Source organism: Scyliorhinus torazame, chromosome 5 (genome assembly GCF_047496885.1).
Source record: "Scyliorhinus torazame isolate Kashiwa2021f chromosome 5, sScyTor2.1, whole genome shotgun sequence".
Taxonomy (NCBI): Eukaryota; Metazoa; Chordata; class Chondrichthyes; order Carcharhiniformes; family Scyliorhinidae; genus Scyliorhinus; species Scyliorhinus torazame.
In genome coordinates, this window is record NC_092711.1 from 224,834,685 (window position 1) to 224,852,654 (window position 17,970).

General features: G+C 48.4%; 1 protein-coding gene and 1 non-coding gene across 6 annotated transcripts in view; both read left to right on the forward strand.

Moving 5' to 3' along the window:
- The first annotated feature begins 1,603 nt into the window (after positions 1-1,603).
- trnae-uuc (transfer RNA glutamic acid (anticodon UUC)) lies at positions 1,604-1,675 on the forward strand. Its single transcript has one exon. It is a non-coding gene; the product is annotated as a tRNA-Glu (tRNA).
- A 1,324-nt stretch (positions 1,676-2,999) lies between these two features.
- Positions 3,000-17,970, forward strand: part of LOC140420974 (ETS-related transcription factor Elf-1-like) — a 371,469-nt gene continuing 356,498 nt past the window's right edge. For 4 of the 5 annotated variants that reach the window (XM_072505189.1, XM_072505195.1, XM_072505193.1 and 1 more), the window contains exon 1: positions 3,000-3,157. The gene's annotated coding sequence lies outside the window, so the exon portion shown is untranslated. The remainder of the gene's footprint in view (positions 3,158-17,970) is intronic. The other variant, XM_072505191.1, reaches the window with a different exon arrangement.

The window sequence follows — 17,970 nt, forward strand, 5'->3', positions numbered from 1 at the left end:
CTCGCCACCTCCGCACTCCAATCCTGGTACACTCGTACCACCGCATTCTCCCATCTACTACTTCGTAACTTTTTGGCCCATCTCAGAACCACCTCTCTGTCATTGAAGCAGTGAAATCGCACGATCGTCGCCCTAGGTGGTTCTCCCGCCTTTGGTCTCCACGCAGGGACCCGATGGGCCCCTTCCACTTCCAAGGGGCCCGAAGGGGGCTCAGCTCCCATTAGCGAGCGTAACATCGTGCTCACGTAAGCCCCGCCGTCCGCTCCTTCCACTCCCTCGGGGAGACCCAGGATCCGGAGGTTCTTTCTCCGTGATATGTTTTCTAGGACTTCAATCCTTTCAATGCACTTTTTGTGGAGCGCCTCGTGCGTCTGCATTTTGACCGCCAGGCCCAGGATCTCGTCCTCGTTGTCCGTCCCCTTCTGCTCCACCACACGTAGCTCCATCTCCTGGGTCTTTTGTGTCTCCTTAAGCCCCTCAATTGCTTGTAGCATCAGGGCCAGCACCTCCTTTTTAAGCAGCTCCACACACCGTCTTAAGAATTCGTCTTGGTCCGGTCCCCATGTCGCCTTGGCTCCCTCCACCGCCATCTTGCTCCTTTTTTCCTTCTGCCCCTGTCCTCGAGGATTCTTCGCGATCTGGCCGTTGTCTCACCCCTCACCGGGTTTCGTCCCGAAAAAATTCCCCGTTGGGGCTCTTAAAAGAGCCCGAAGGTCTGTTCGAGCTGGAGCCGCCGAAACGTGCGGCTTAGCTGGTCATCGCCGCAATCGGAAGTTCTATGAAGTCTCTATTGGTGTTAGGCCAGTATCAAGTCTCTATTGGTGTTAGCCCAGTATCAATTCTCCACTGGTATTAGCCCAGTATCAAGTCTCTATTGGTGTTAGTCCAGTATCGATTCTCCATTGGTGTTAGCCCAGTATCAATTCTCTACTGGTATTAGCCCAGTATCAAGTCTCTATTGTGTTAGCCCAGTATCAATTCTCTATTGGTGTTAGCCCAGTATCAATTCTCCACTGGTATTAGCCCAGTATCAAGTCTCTATTGGTGTTAGTCCAGTATCGATTCTCCATTGGTGTTAGCCCAGTATCAATTCTCTACTGGTATTAGCCCAATATCAAGTCTCTATTGTGTTAGCCCAGTATCAATTCTCTATTGGTGTTAGCCCAGTATCAATTATCTACTGGTATTAGCCCAGTATCAAGTCTCTATTGTGTTAGCCCAGTATCAATTCTCTATTGGTGTTAGCCCAGTATCAATTCTCTATTGACGTTAGCTCAGTATCGATTCTCTATTGGCGTTAGCTCAGTAGCAATTCTCTACTGGAGTTCGTCCAGTACCACCTCTCTATTAGAGTTAACCCAGTACCAACTCTCTATTGAAGTTAGCCCAGTACCAACTCTTTATTGGAGTTAGCCCAGTACCAACTATCTATTGGAGTTAGCTCAGGAACAAATCTTTAATTGTAGTTAAGAGTATCAATTATCTCCAGGAGTTAGAACAGTATCTGCCTGCAGAGTGCAACCCAGTGTCAATTTCCGTATGAATGTAATGTGACCTCATCACAGTCTTTAGAGGCAGCTCAGAAACAGCTTATCATAACTCCTCCCATATGGTCTAGCGGTTAGGATTCCTGGTTTTCACCCAGGCGGCCCGGGTTCGACTCCCGGTATGGGAACGAGAATTTTATTTTTGTATCTTCATTCATTTTGTTTTTGTTCAGAAAATTGGTGAATGCATTTCCCAAGACGACCCCTACCCTTGCCGAGAAGCCGCTGGGCCGACAGCTGAGAGCAGCCTCCAGCCGGGGAGCCGACTCCTTCCTGGGAGGCTCGGGGAATGAACTGGGCTGTGCTGAGCTGGATTTTTACTGGGCTGAGCTGTGATAAACTGGGATAGTGCGGTGGATTTTGGGCCATCTCTCTCTAACATCGGTTCCCAACTTTTCTTCTTGTATGTAGCCTCTGCCAGAAACGCGGACACTGAGCCAGACCCAGCGCATCTGTGTATCTTGTAATTTCTGTATCATACTTCATGTTGAGAATTCCGGGACATTTTTGAGATCACTTCTGGGAATAAAGGAGCAGTTCCGTAAACCAAGGGAGCGTCTCCAAATGTACTTATAACTCACCACCTACCCCGGCTCCAATATCAAGAGCAAGGAGCCCTCTTTCTGTGTTCCTTTCTCGGAAAAGTTTGATACACTTCCAGTTGAAGCAATCGGATCAACCTTAGTGAATAAAATAGATTTGAGAAACTAAGTGTAAGACTATTGAAGTGTTCCTGACGCTGATGTTCCTCTAATTCTGGGACATTTCCCAGTTATGCCCCTCATTGCATCCAATACTACCCTTCCAACCCTCTTGCACCCATTTTCATTCCAGCCCTTTCCTGAATGAAGTCCTGTACACTGACCCCGGGAATGCTTTCCCACAGTGAAGTGGGTTTCCTCCACCCTATCCGAGCTAAAAACTTCAGGCAGGAGTATATTTTGCAGTTCTCTTCCACACCACACCCTCTCCCTCTGTTCTTTTGCCACTGATTACCTCTCATTCTCTGCAATAACTTCTCCAAAAGTTATCAAAACGTTATCAAGTTATGTACCCCTCTCCACTTCTTCGCTCCCATCGTTTCCTTTTACTTCCTAAGTATCCACCTCTTCGAAAGAGACATCATACATATATAAATATACATTTGACCTCAGGAGTATTTGTCACTGTTGAGGATGCTTTTTCATTTGCTTTACTTAGAAAAAGTTTTTTTTTGTTAGATACGCATTTTATATACAATCCTGTTGGAATTGATTGCAATGTCATGTAAACTGATTTGTGTATGTGTGCCTTGGAGATAATAAACACATCTGGAGCCAGGAAAATGCTCTTTCATTTCCATCCCATGTGAAGCTTGGAGACCGTCCCTTGTTGCAGCAATTGGCCAGTGTTATGGAAAAAATGTGATTTGCCCTGAGCCAATGGCAAGGGCGAAAGTCGAAGTTAGGAAATCCCCAAACATTCAGGAGTTTTGGTGGAGAATGCGATCGGGTTAGGAGGAGACGACAGGCGAATGGTGAGGGGGGACTGGCTTCATTTATCAACACTGACCCGTCCAGAGAGGCAACTTGGGTGAAACCCTCTCACTCAGTGACTAGGGGGAAGCAGCTGTGAGTGACTTTCTTAACTTTTGTTCTTTAGTGAGCAACGTTTGCTCCAGGAGTGGGAGTCCAGGTTAGCACAGAATCATAAGATTAAAGCGTGCGGTTACTGACATCATTAATTTTTGTTCACTGTATTTTCTATTGGGGTGTCTGTGACCCGCTTTACACAGGATTCGCCTTCGCGATCTTTTTTTTTTACAGGATAAGTTCGTTCACCCCTGCAAACATATATAAGTTTCAAAGTTGACCGAATTGAGCCATTCAGTGTGGTAACCTTGGGCTTGTGGCTGGAAAGTAGCATGTTTGAAGTCCTTTCCGAGGGCCGGTACAGACTCGATGGGCCGAATGGCCTCATTCTGCACTGTAAAGGCTCCTTCGCCCCTAAACTTTACTGTGGAGGGAGGTTGCATGCCATTCAGTCATTGTCAAAGCATATGACCTGGTGTAATGAGATCACTAGAGGGGGCAGTAATCATCCTGTTGTCTGCCTCATGTGTGCTTTCCTTGTAATGTTCTGCGGGATATCAAAAGGTCATTGTTGGTGGCACCCCTCCAAGTTGTTCAAGGCAACAGGAAACTGAATGCTCTGACTCAATGAGCTGATATCGAGAGCTCTTTAAAGATGTATTGAATCCCACGTTTATTTAGGGAATTTTCATGGGTGCCCATGTAGGAGGAATGCTTGGGGCTGGGCCTTCTCCTGGGATCTGTTGTGTGCCAGCGGTACTTCTGGGGGAAAATACATTGTGCAGCTTAAACTGGGAAATTCTGATGTGGGAAGCAACTAATGGCAATCTGCTTATCTTGAAGCAACACTTTGTTTTCCTGTTCGGAATAGCCAGGATCTGCTTTTTTCACAGCCTCACCCCTGTAAAATGTTTGCAGGAAGTTGTTTCAAAGTTGAGCAGACAAATCATTCACGGTGGGGTGTGCGAGTAGCTTCAAAGCAGCATGCAGATAGTTAATAACTCAATTCACAAACCACTCCCTCTTTCCCCGACTTTACTGTGGTTGCATGTCGCCCAATCATTAGTAAGATATGTTAGTAAAATGTGAACTCGGAAATACTTTATATAATGGCATCACGAGAAGGCAATAATCAACATGGTGTTGTCTGCCTCATTTGGATTATTTAAACTGCCTGATTGTAGGGACATGGGAAATCTTAGATTCAAGAGTCTACATGTAATGGATCCCCCCAAAAAACATCCCCCCCCCCTCCCAAAAAAAAAACCCTGGAAAATAATTGGAGCATAGAGGAATTCAAAGCCAGATTGCAGGATTCAAAATAATATATGCATCCCCCTATCCATATTCTGCTCTGATAGTGCTGAGCTGTTCAATGTGCTGACTGGCTCTTGAAGTTCTCAATGAGCAGTAAGTGTGAGATTTGCCCTTTCCTTGTAACACCTAAAGGCTTCTGTTTTAACATGCTCAATTAGTGTGTGGGAGTATGGGGTGGGGCTATAGGGGGCAATGTTGGTGACCTTTAGACATTGGTAGTTAGCCAGAGAAAATTAGACCAACTTGCATTTATTTGCCGCCTTTTACAACCTCCGGTTATGCCAGAGCATTTCATAGCTATTGAAGTGGAGTCACTGGTGTAACAGAGGAAACATGAGCAGCTAATTTGTGCACAGCAAGCTTCCACAAGCAGCAATGTAATAATGTACAGATAATGTATTTTTTTGAAATTTGTTGAGGAATAAATCTTGCCCAGGACACTGGGAAGAACTCTCATACTCTTAATAATAGTTTCATGGGATCTTTTACACACAACTGGGTGGGAAGGCAGACAGAGCCTGTTTAACATCTTGCCTGATGAACATCTACGCCAGCAGTGCAGCACTCCCTCTGTGCTGCCTGTTTTCAGCCTCGACTTTGTGCTCTAGTCTCTGGAGTGGGAACTGAATCCATTTTCTTGTGGCTCACGAGGTGAGAATTCTCCCAACTGAGCCATGGCTGAAAGAGCTTGCATTTATATGGTGTCCAGCATGGTGTCAATGCACCCCAAAGTGCTTTTCACCCAATTAGGTACTTTGAATTGTAGTAACATCTGAGATGATGCACTGAAACCCTGGGAGTAGGGCTTGATCCTTTGACCTTCTCTCTAAAATGAGAATGTTGTCAACAATGCAATTTTCCCATAATGTCACTGTTTGCAAATACTTACCCATATCTTTGGATGAACCGGTTAGGCAAACCATTGCCTAGTTTTTGGATAGAACTAGCTTGAAAATAGCACGAGAATATTCAGACATTGTAAATTAATTAGAACAGCAATTGGATGTCACACTGATTTTGGCCTGATGGTATGTTTCGTTCTATGCTACAGGTAGTTTGTGTTATGCAGAAATTATCCATCTGCTCTGTATAGTCAGCTTGTCATGTTGGCTGATTTCCATTTGTAGCGATGCAAGGAATTGACTTAACCAATGGGGAGCTGTTGGAAAGTTCTGAAAGAGCTGTAATTCCCTTGTAACAGATGAACACTTAATTTTATGTATCAAATTGGTGAATTAGTCGGTGGTTGAAATTAAAAGTGCCTTGAGCAGTGGTAGTTAGTCAGAAAAAACCCCCAGACCAATTCTGTTATGTCTATTGTCTAATATCACTAACTCTGTGAATAGGTGAGTTCCGGTTGCGGCTATGCGGAGCTAAGCCGCACGATTCGGCAGCTCCCGCTATTACGGACTTTCGGGCTCGTTAGAGGAGCCCCAATGGAATTTTTTCGAAGACAACCCGTGGGGAAGGGAAGAGAGAGGTCCCCCTCCAACTTTTATGGACCGGACCAGAAGTGCAACGGCCAAAAAAGCGGCATTGGAGCAGCGGGAGAAGCGAGGGGGAAAAAAACAAAATGGCGGCGGCCGGGGACAACGCGGTGTGCAGGCCGGAGCTGCAGGAGGTCATCAAGCGCTGCTTCGAGGAGCTGCGCATTGAGATGCTGGCGCCTATGCTGTCGGCAATTGAAGGACTAGGGATAAGAATTCTTGAGTATAAGAATTGGCAAGTCATGTTGCAGCTGTATAGAACCTTAGTTAGGCCACACTTGGAGTATAGTGTTCAATTCTGGTCGCCACACTCCCAGAAGGATGTGGAGGCTTTAGAGAGGGTGCAGAAGAGATTTACCAGAATGTTGCCTGGTATGGAGGGCATAAGCTATGAGGAGCGATTGAATAAACTCGGTTTGTTCTCACTGGAACGAAGGAGGTTGAGGGGCGACCTGATAGAGGTATACAAAATTATGAGGGGCATAGACAGACTGGATAGTCAGAGGCTTTTCCCCAGGGTAGAGGGGTCAATTACTAGGGGGCATAGGTTTAAGGTGAGAGGGGCAAAGTTTAGAGTAGATGTACGAGGCAAGTTTTTTACGCAGAGGGTAGTGGGTGCCTGGAACTCACTACCGGAGGAGGTAGTGGAGGCAGGGACGATAGGGACATTTAAGGGGCATCTTGACAAATATATGAATAGGATGGGAATAGAAGGATACGGACCCAGGAAGTGTAGAAGATTGTAGTTTAGTCGGGCAGTATGGTCGGCACGGGCTTGGAGGGCCGAAGGGCCTGTTCCTGTGCTGTACATTTCTTTGTTCTTTGTTCTTTTTGGATGACCCAGAAGGCCCACGAGGTAAAGATCCAGGAGGTACAGAAATGAGTCAGTGAGAATGAGGACGAGCTCTTGGGCCTGGTGGTGAGAGTGGAGGAGCACGAGGTGCTACACAAGAGGTGGGCGGGAAGACTCGAAGACCTGGAGAACAGGTCGAGGAGAAAGAATCTGCGGCTCCTGGGTCTCCCTGAAGGAGTGGAGGGGGCCGATGCCGGGGCATACACGAGCACGATGCTCAGGCGATGAGGGGCGCGGAGGCCCCTTCGAGGTCGCTGGAGCTGGACGGGGCACACCGGGTGCTGGCGAGGAAGCCCCAGGCAAATGAGCCGCCAAGGGCGATGGTGGTGAGGTTTCACTTGTTCACGGATAGAGAGAGGGTCCAGAAATGGGCCAAGAAGGAGCGGAGCAGTAAGTGGGACAATGCAGAGATCAGAATATACCCGGACTGGAGCACGGAGGTTGCAAAGCGGAGAGCGGGTTTCAACCGGGCTAAAGCGGTGTTGCACCGGAAAGGAGTGAAATTCGGAATGCTGCAACCAGCGCGACTGTGGGGTCACATACAAGGGCCAACACTATTACTTCGAAACGCCTGAAGAGGCGCGGACCTTTGTACAAGCCGAAAAGTTGGACTTTAACTGAGGGTTTGTGAGGGGGATGTTTGAGGTTTGATGTGTGATGGTTGTTGTATATAGGGGGTCAATCACACGCAGGAAATGTTACATGGGCTGGGGGAGAGAGACAAGGCCGCGACAGGAGCTGCACCAGAGGGGGCGGGCTTTGGAAAGCGGGTTTTTTTTCCCGCACGCGGGAAGGGGAACGAAGGAACGCATATTGATTGGGAGACTCCCACACGGGGAGGTCAATGGGACGGCGGGGGAAGCCGGGGTCAGCAGGTGTCAGCTGACTTACGGGAGTGATATGGGGGGAGCAAAAAAGCTAGACGGGTCTAGCGGAGGGAAGGGGGGGGGGGAAGGGTTGCTGCTGCACTGGCCGAAAGGGAATGGGACATAGAAGAGGTGGTCGGGACGGGGGTCACCCGGCTGGGGGACTGGAGGGTGAGGGAGCCGTGGACATGGGACTGGCCCAAAAAAAGAGATGGCTAGTCTGCGGCCGGGGGCGGGGGGGGGGGGGGGGGGGGGGGGGGGGGATGGGTAGGACAGGTATTCCACTCGGGACTGGACGCGAAGAATAGAGGGGTGGCAATATTGATGGGAAAGCGGGTGTCATTTGAGGCCAAGACTATCGTAGTGGATAATGGAGGGCGATATGTGATGGTGAGCGGTAGGTTGCAAGGGACGTGGGTGGTGTTGGTAAATGTATATGCCCCGAACTGGGATGATGCTGGATTCATGAAGCGCATGTTGGGGTGCATTCTGGACCTGGAGATAGGAGGCCTGATAATGGGAGGGGACTTCAATACAGTGTTGGATCCAGCACTGGACCGCTCCAGATCAAGGACTGGAAAGAGGCTGGCGGCGGCCAAGGTGCTTGGAGGGTTTATGGATCAGATGGGGGAGTGGACCCATGGCGGTTTGCAAGGCCGCAGGCCAGGGAATTTTCTTTTTTCTCCCATGTGCACAAAGCCTACTCCCGGATAGATTTTTTTGTGTTGGGCAGGGCGTTCATCCCGAGGGTGGAGGGGACGGAGTATTCGGCCATAGCCGTTTTGGACCACGCCACGCACTGGGTGGAACTGGAGCTGGGGGAGGACAGGGACCAACGCCCGCTGTGGCGGCTGGATGTGGGACTGCTGGCAGATGAGGTGGTGTGTGGGAAGGTGAGGGGGTGTATCGAAAGGTACTTGGGAGGCCAACGACAACGGGGAGGTGCGGGTGGGCGTGGTATGGGAGGCGTTGAAGGCGGTGATCAGGGGAGAGCTAATCTCCATCAGGGCTCATCGGGAGAAGACAGAGGGCATGGAAAGGGAGAGGTTAGTGGGGGAGATTTTGAGAGTGGACAGGAGATATGCAGAGGCCCCGGAGGAAAGATTACTTGGGGAAAGACGACGGCTCCAGACGGAGTTAGACCTGTTGACCACCGGGAAGGCGGAGGCACAGTGGAGGAAGGCGCAGGGGACGATATACGAGTATGGGGAAAAGGCTAGTTGGATGCTGGCACACCAGCTCCGTAAGAGGATGGCAGCGAGGGAAATAGGGGGAGTCAAAGATGGAAGGGGAGCCACGGTTCAGAGTGCAACGAAAATAAACAAGGTATTTAAGGCCTTCTATGAAGAGCTGTACAGATCCCAGTCCCCAGCGGGGGAAGAGGGGATGAGACGATTCCTAGACCAACTGAGATTCCCGAGGGTGGAGGAGCAAGAGGTGGCTGGTTTGGGGGCACCAATTGGGTTGGAGGAGCTGAGCAAGGGTTTGGGGAGTATGCAGGCGGGGAAGGCCCCGGGACCGGATGGGTTCCCGGTGGAGTTCTACAGGAAATACGTAGACCTGTTGGCCCCGCTACTGGTGAGGACCTTTAATGAGGCAAGAGAGGAGGGGACCCTGCCCCCGACAATGTCGGAAGCGACAATTTCTTTGATCCTAAAGCGGGACAAGGACCCACTGCCTTAGTTAGGCCACACTTGGAGTATAGTGTTCAATTCTGGTCGCCACACTACCAGAAGGATGTGGAGGCTTTAGAGAGGGTGCAGAAGAGATTTACCAGAATGTTGCCTGGTATGGAGGGCATTAGCTATGAGGAGCGATTGAATAAACTCGGTTTGTTCTCACTGGAACGAAGGAGGTTGAGGGGAGACCTGATAGAGGTATATAAAATTATGAGGGGCATAGACAGAGTGGATAGTCAGAGGCTTTTCCCCAGGGTAGAGGGGTCAATTACTAGGGGGCATAGGTTTAAGGTGAGAGGGGCAAGGTTTAGAGTAGATGTACGAGGCAAGTTTTTTACGCAGAGGGTAGTGGGTGCCTGGAACTCGCTACCGGAGGAGGTAGTGGAAGCAGGGACGATAGGGACATTTAAGGGGCATCTTGACAAATATATGAATAGGATGGGAATAGAAGGATACGGACCCAGGAAGTGTAGAAGATTGTAGTTTAGTCGGGCAGCATGGTCGGCACGGGCTTGGAGGGCCGAAGGGCCTGTTCCTGTGCTGTACATTTCTTCTTTGTTCTTTGTTCACTGCAATGTGGATCGTACAGGCCGATCTCACTCCTCAATGTGGATGCTAAGTTGCTGGCAAAGGTGCTGGCCACGAGGGTCGAGGACTGTGTCCCGGGGGTGATCCACGAGGACCAGACGGGATTCGTAAAGGGCAGGCAATTAAACACTGTGCGGTGGCTCTTAAACGTGATAATGATGCCATCGGAGGAGGGAGAGGCGGAGATAGTGGCAGCTATGGACGCGGAGAAGGCCTTTGACCGAGTAGAGTGGGAGTACCTCTGGGAGGTGCTGCGTAGGTTTGGGTTCGGGGGAGGGTTTATCAGTTGGGTTAAGCTCCTTTACAGAGCCCCGGTGGCGAGTGTAGTGACGAACTGGCGGAGGTCGGAATACTTTTGGCTGTACCGAGGAACGAGGCAGGGGTGCACCCTGTCCCCCCTGTTGTTTGCATTGGCGATCGAACCCTTGGCCATGTCATTGAGGGAGTCTAATAAATGGAGAGGGGTGGTCCGAGGGGGAGAAGAGCATCATGTGTCGCTATATGCGGAGGTCATGCAGACTCTTAAGGGAGTTTGGGGAGTTTTCGGGCTATAAGCTCAATGCAGGGAAGAGTGAGCTCTTTGTATTACAGGCAGGGGACCAAGAAAGAGGGATAGGGGACCTACCGCTGAAGAGGGCGGAGGGGAGTTTTCGGTATCTGGGGATCCAGATAGTCGGGAGTTGGGGGGCCCTACATAAACTGAATCTGACAGGATTGGTGGAGCAAATGGAGGAGGACTTCACAAGATGGGACATGCTACCGCTTTCGCTGGCGGGTAGAGTGCAGTCGGTCAAAATGGTGGTCCTTCCGAGGTTTCTGTTTGTGTTTCAGTGCCTTCCCATCGTGATCACCAAGGCCTTTTTCAAGAGAGTAGGTAGGAGTATAATGGGGTTTCTGTGGGCGAATAGGACCCCGAGGGTAAGGAGAGGTTTCCTGGAACGAAGTAGGGACCGAGGAGGGTTGGCGCTGCCAAACCTAGGGAGCTACTACTGGGCAACAAATGTGGCGATGATCCGCAAGTGGGTGATGGAGGGAGAGGGGGCGGCATGGAAGAGGATGGAGATGGCGTCCTGTAAAGGAACGAGCCTGGGGGTGTTGGTGACGGCACCGCTGCCGCTCTCGCCAACAAGGTACACCACGAGCCCGGTGGTGGCAGCAACGCTAAGGATCTGGGTCCAGTGGAGACGGCACAGGGGTGCAATGGGAGCCTCGGTGTGGTCCCCGATCAGGGGTAACTACGGGTTTGAAGATGGACGGGGGGTTCCAGAGCTGGCATCGGGTGGGGATTAGAAGAATGGGGGACCTGTTCATTGATGGGACGTTTGCGAGCCTAGGGGCACTGGAGAAGAAGTTCGAGATACCCCTGGGAAATGCCTTTAGATATATGCAGGTGAGGGCGTTTGTGAGGCGACAGGTGAGGGAATTCCCGTTGCTCCCGGCACAAGAAATTCAAGACCGGGTGATCTCGGGTGTATGGGTCGGGGAGGGCAAGGTGTCGGCAATACACCAGGAGATGAAAGAAGAGGGGGAAGCGCTGGTAGAAGAGCTGAAGGGTAAATGGGAGGAGGAGCTGGGGGAGGATATTGAGGAAGGTCTGTGGGCTGATGCCCTAGGTAGGGTTAATTCCTCCTCCTCATGTGCCAGGCTCAGCCTGATACAATTTAAGGTGGTTCACAGAGCGCACTTGACTAGGGTGAGGTTGAGCAGGTTTTTTGGGGTAGAGGACAGATGTGGAAGGTGCTCAGGAAATCCGGCGAAGCATGTCCATATGTTTTGGTCATGCCCGGCACTGGAGGGGTTCTGGAGAGGAGTGGTGGGAGCAATATCTCAGGTGGTGAAAGTCCGGGTCAAGCCAAACTGGGGGCTAGCAATATTTGGAGTAGTGGACGAGCCGGGAGTGCAGGAGGCGAAAGAGACCGGCATTCTGGCCTTTGCGTCCCTAGTAGCCCGGCGAAGGATCTTGCTAATGTGGAAGGAGGCGAAGCCCCCTAGCGTGGAGGCCTGGATAAACGACATGGCTGGGTTCATAAAGCTGGAGAGGATTAAGTTTGCCTTGAGAGGGTCTGCGCAGGGGTTCAACAGGCGGTGGCAACCGTTCCTAGACTATCTCGCGGACCGTTAGAGGAACGTCGGTCAGCAGCAACCTGGGGGGGGGGGGCGGTGGTGGGGGATGGGGGGGGGGGGGGGCGGTGGTGGGGGATGGGGGGGTGGATGAGCAAGAGATAACATGAAGGGTTGGGGAAACTGGCACGTGCGTGAGAGAGCCAGTGTACAAAGCTATGTAAACATATCATTTTGCCATGTATATATCTTGCTCTGCGCGATTTCTTGTTATTTTGTTACGGGGTGGGGGGGGTGGTTATTGTTTGTAAGGGAGAAAAATTGTGTTAAAAAACTTTAATAAATATATATTTTTTTAAACTCTGTGAAAAGGTAGTCATATTTGACGAACAATTTTTAAAAGGTAGAATTCAAGCAAAAAGACAACGGTTTTTCTTGACAATATGTTATTGTGAGTGTCAAGCTTGTACAAAAATCTGAGGCAGTAGTTTGGAAAAAGATCTACCTCCCAATATAGTTGTTTCATCATAGATCATAATGGAAAATGCATTTGCTACTTAATTTTACAGTCACTGGCAGTTGAGAAGCATTTGGTTAAGAGAGACATCAGCGCTCATTGCAGGAATGCAGCCATGCTATAACTGCAGCACCAGTGTCCGTTGCACCAACCGTTGTTGTGTGAGGGTACGCACTTTGGTAGGAAGAATGGAGGCATAGACTATTTTGTAAATGGGAAAAGGCTTGGGAAATAAGAAGCACAAAAGGACTTAGGAGTCCTAGTTCAAGATTCTCTTCAGGTTAACGTGTAGGTTAGGAAGGCAAATGCAATGTTAATATTCATGTCGAGAGGACTAGAATACAAGAGCAGGGATGTACATCAGAGGCTGTTCTGGGCTCTGAACAAGCCCTATATGGAGCATTGTGAGCAGTTTGGGCCCCGCATCTAAGGAAGGATGTGTTGTTGGCCTTGGATAGGATTCAGAGGAGGTTCCAGATCTCTGGAATGAAGAGCTTGCGATATGAAGAGGGGTTGAGGACTCTGGGTCTGTACTCATTGGAGCTTAGAAGGATGACGGGGGACCTTATTGAAACTTACAGAATACGAGAGGCCTAGATAGAGTGGATGTGGAGAGAATGTTTCGATGAGTAGGAAAAACTAGAACCCGAGGGCACAGCCTCAGACTGAAGGGACGATCCTTTAACACTGAAATGAGGAGGAATTTCTTCAGCCAGAGGGTGGTGAACCTGTGGAACTCTTTGCCTCAGAAGGCTGTGGAGGCCAAATCATAGAGTATCTTTAAGAGAGAGAGAGAGAGGTTCTTGATTAATAGGGGATGGTGGGTTATGGGGGAAGGCAGGAGAATGGGGATGAGAAACAGATCAGCCATGATTGAATGGCGGAGCAGACTCGATGGCCCAAATGGCCTAATTCTGCTCCTTTGTCTTATGGTCTTTTTTTAGCACAGCACCGATTTTAACATTAATCCAGAGTCATGGTCCCATCTGACCCAGAGCAAAATGAAGTGACATTCCCCCGGGGGTCTTGCTCCACTTTGCTTTGGAGTCATTTCAGGCCTTGAAACACTTGATTTGCATTCCACCAGTATAGCAGTGGTATGAAGCTGAAACAACATATTTCCGACTCCACTTTTGCAATGCCCTCTTTATCCAGCCTCCCACCTTTCACCCTCCAAACCTGAGCTCATCCAAAACTCTCCTTGTTCGCCCATCATGTTTCAGCTTGTTGACCTATATTGGCTCCTGGCTCCCTTGACTTTAAAATTCTTCCCCTCTGTAACCACATCCAGCCCTAAAGCCTTTCCAGATCTCTGCATTCCTCCACCTGTGACCCCTGTGCATCCCCAAGTCCCTCTGCCATGCCATTGCTGCTTGTGCTTTCAGCTGCCTTGTTCTTAATCTCAGAAATTCCCTCACACGTTTTCTCTCCAAGTGTCTCTTTTCTCCATTTAAGAAGGTCCTGAAAGCTTACCCTTTGACCATGCTTTTGCTAACTTGTCAAAATATCTCCTTCTTTGGCTGTGTCAATTTTCACTGTCTGATTATGGTGAAGTGCCTTGGGACATCTTGCCATGGTTCCATATGAATGTAAGTTGATTGTATTGGTTAAATAGGTCAAGTACCATAAGTTTCTCAATTTGTTTTCTGATGAAACAAATTTTTGAAGAGTGCATTGCTAACTGATTGTAAATTTCAGGAGGCAGTGAAAATGGAGCACATGCAAGCAGCGACAATGAAAGTGATCTCGTAATTTCTAAAGGAGGCAAATCTGCTGCATACATTTTAGAACTGAATTGGCACTGTGGGGTAACATGACAAATGGTAAAGTTTTCACTGCTGCAACTGGTGATTATGCTAGAGATCGGTTTATGACTCATTGCTGGAATACTGTGGAAGGAGGAGTACCTTTCCTATATCTCACCCGAGCAACTGGACCCCTGTTTCATGTGAGGGCAAGATTAACCAACTCTTAATTCTGCCCTTGATATGTGAACCACACCAATGGGATGACATGTGGGAACCACGAGCTGTTGTTTTCTCATTTTCCATCACTCAAGAAATTGAGGTGAATTGTAGCGCCCCCATTAATGAGCTAACTTAATGCGGGACTTTTTTGTGAGGGGCTGGAAAAGCATGATTGGGGGGGGGGGGATGGTGGAGAGAGTGTGACAGAGGGGGGAAAACATTTAACAAAATTTTGTGTACAGAATATTTGGAAGATGCTTATCAGGGGACTGTATCACCTGTGGTCTGGAAAGTTTGGCCTGCTCATTGTTACACGGGATGGAAATGAGACCGATTTGAGTTAAAGGTGGGAAGTTAAATTTGATGTGTTCTTTTGCTACTGTTATATAAAAGCGCTTTTGAATTTAATTGTTCGATTCAGTAACTGACAAGAAAATGCATTACAAATGAAATTTACTGAGGTAGCTGCTGTGATGGCAGATGCAGTGGTTCAAACTTTCCAAATTTTTATCCAATATAATTTTTCAAAATCTACATTCTAGATGGCCCTAGTGAGCCATACCACTATTCAAGAAAGGAGGTGGTGGTGGGGGGTAGAGAGGAAAAAAAGAGGGCATCGCAGGCCCATTAAGCCTGACATCAGTTGTTGGGAAGATAACAATACGCTTAGAAAATCATAGAATGCTCAGACAAAGTCGTCATGGTTTGACAAAAGGGAAATTGTGCATCACAAATATATTAAAAGTTATTTTGAGGATGTAACTAGTTGAGTAGATAAAGGGGAGCTGGTAGAAATAAGTTCAGAGGGACTTGGGTGGTCTCGTACAAGAAACACGGTAACCCGTAAGTATAGCAAGCAAATGGCACGTTGCCCTTTAATTGCAAAGGGGATTGGAGGATAGGAATAAAGAAGTCTTGCTATAGTTATTCAGGGTTTTGTGAGACCATATTTGGATATTGTGTGCAGTTTAAGTCTCTATATTTAAGGAAGGATATACTTGCATTGGCTGCAGTACAGGTGAAGCTTCACTAAATTTATCCCTGGAATGAGAGGGTTGTCCTGAGGATAGTCTTATGTTGAGAAGCTGAGTAAATTCATAGAGTCATAGAATTTACAGTGCAGAAGGAGGCCATTCGGTCCTTCGAGTCTGCACTGTGACGGTGAATGGGATTTAATACACATTAGGATACTGGCAGCATGAGGACCTAGGAAATAGGAGCTAAATTGGGGTGATATTCTCTGGATTTTAGAAGGGTGAGAGCTGATCTCATTGAAACGGACAAAATTCTGTAGGATTTGTAGGGTAGTGAGAGATTGCTCTACTGGCTGGACGATCTAAATATGGTGTCACAATCTCCGGATGAGGAGTGATTACTGAGGAACTGAGATGAGGAGAAATGTCTTCACTCAAAGGGTTGTGAATGTTTGGAATTGTCTTCCTCCTGAAGGTTGTTGAAGCTTCATCATTGAGTATATTTTAGGGTTAGCACAAGTGGATAGCACTGTGGCTTCACAGCGCCAGGGTCCTAGGTTTGAATCCCCGCTGGGTCACTGTCTGTGCGGAGTCTGCACGTTCTCCCCGTGTCTGCGTGGGTTTCCTCTCGGGTGCTCCGGTTTCCTCCCACAGTCCAAAGACGTGCAGGTTAGGTGGATTGGCAATGCTAAATTGCCCTTAGTGTTCAAAAAGGTTAGGAGAGGTTATTGGGTTACGGGGATAGGGTGGAAGTGAGGGCTTAAGTGGGTTGGTGCAGACTTGATGGGCCGAATGGCCTCCTTCTGCACTGTATGTTCTATGTTCCATATTCAAGGCTGGGATATATAGATCTTATATGGGCACTGGCTGGAGAGTAATGTTTTGAGGCAGAAGATCAGCTATTTTTGCTTTGACTGGTTTGAGTGAACGTATGGTCCACTCTAGCTCCTATTTCCTAGGTCCTCATACTACCTGTATCCTAATGTGTATTAAATCCCAATCACCGTCACCCTTATACTTGCTGACCCACGTTAGCTTGCAGTCCAATTCTTATTCTCTTTCACATTCCTCCTTGGCCCTGCTCTTCTATTTCCGTAAACTCCTCCAGTCCTACAATCCTCCAAGAGCGTTGTGTTGCTCCAACTCTGGTCTCTTGTGCATCTCCAACTTCCTTTGCCTCAGCCTTCTCAGCTACCGCCAACCCCCCCCCCCCCCCCCCCCCCCACCCCCCATGTGTTACTACACTGAAGGTGCAAATTAATTCAAGTTGTGGTTGTAGTTTTGTTCTGTTACCTTGTGCTGTTTCTTTTAATGAATCAGATTGCTTGATACTGATGAAGTCAGGCAGTGCAATCTGCACCGTTTATATCGGCTGGCGGATAGTCACGGCACTGCACACTAACCTTTAACATACCTATATGGGATAGTATGCACCAATATCACTGATGGCTTGCTTGGACCTTCCATTTTGCCCCACTCCGCAATGTCAGATTGACCAAAGCATGAATGGGAGTGACTTCTGGGTACCTGCAGAGTCATTGAGGTCTACAGCGCAGAAAAGGCCCTTCGACCCATCAAGTAAAAATCGAAACAACCACCTAACAATTCTAAACCCATATTCCAGCACTTGGCCCATAGCCTTGTATGCTTTGGCATCTAAATACTTCTTAAATGTTGTAAGGGTCTGTGCCTCCACCACCCTCCTCAGGCAGCGGGTTCCACACTCCCACCACCCTCCGGATGAAAATGTTTTCTCTCGTCCTCTCCGAACCTCTTGCCTCCTGGTCATTGATCCCTCAACCAAGGGGGAAAAAAAATTCTTTCTGTCTTTCTATGCCCCTCACAATTTTATACATCTCAATCATGCCCCTCTCAGTCTCCTCTGCTCCAAGGAAAACACCCCCTGTCTAACTAATTTCTCGTCGTAGCTAAAACTCCAGCCCATTCAACATTCTGGTAAATCTCCTCTGCACCCTTACTAGTGCTATCTCATCCCTCCTATAATGTGGATTCCAGATCAAACACAAAACTCTAGCTGTGGCCTAATCAATGTTTTATATAATTCCAGCATAATCTCCCTGCATTTAACTCTCTGCCTCAGCTAATTTAAAGGCAAGTATACATATGCCTTTTCAACCACTTTAAACACCTGCCCTGCCACTCTACAATTCTATGATTCTAAGGGACTGGTGTACATACACATCAAGATTCCTCTAATCCTTGGTGCTTCCCAGGGTCCTGCTGTTCATAATGTATTCCCCTGCCTTCTTTGTTCTGCCTAAGTGCATCACCTTACACTTATCCGGATGGAATTCCATTTGCCACTGATCAGCTCATTTATAGCCTTCTGTAATCTAAGGCTATCCTCCTCACTATTTATCACCCCACCAATTTTTGTATCATCCACAAACTTATTGATCAACCCTCCTACATTCAAGTCTAAAAACCACAAACGGCAAGGGCCCCAACACTGATTCCTGTGGGACCCCACTGGACACAAATAAAAAAAAAAACACCACTTGACCATCGCCCTCGGTTTCCTG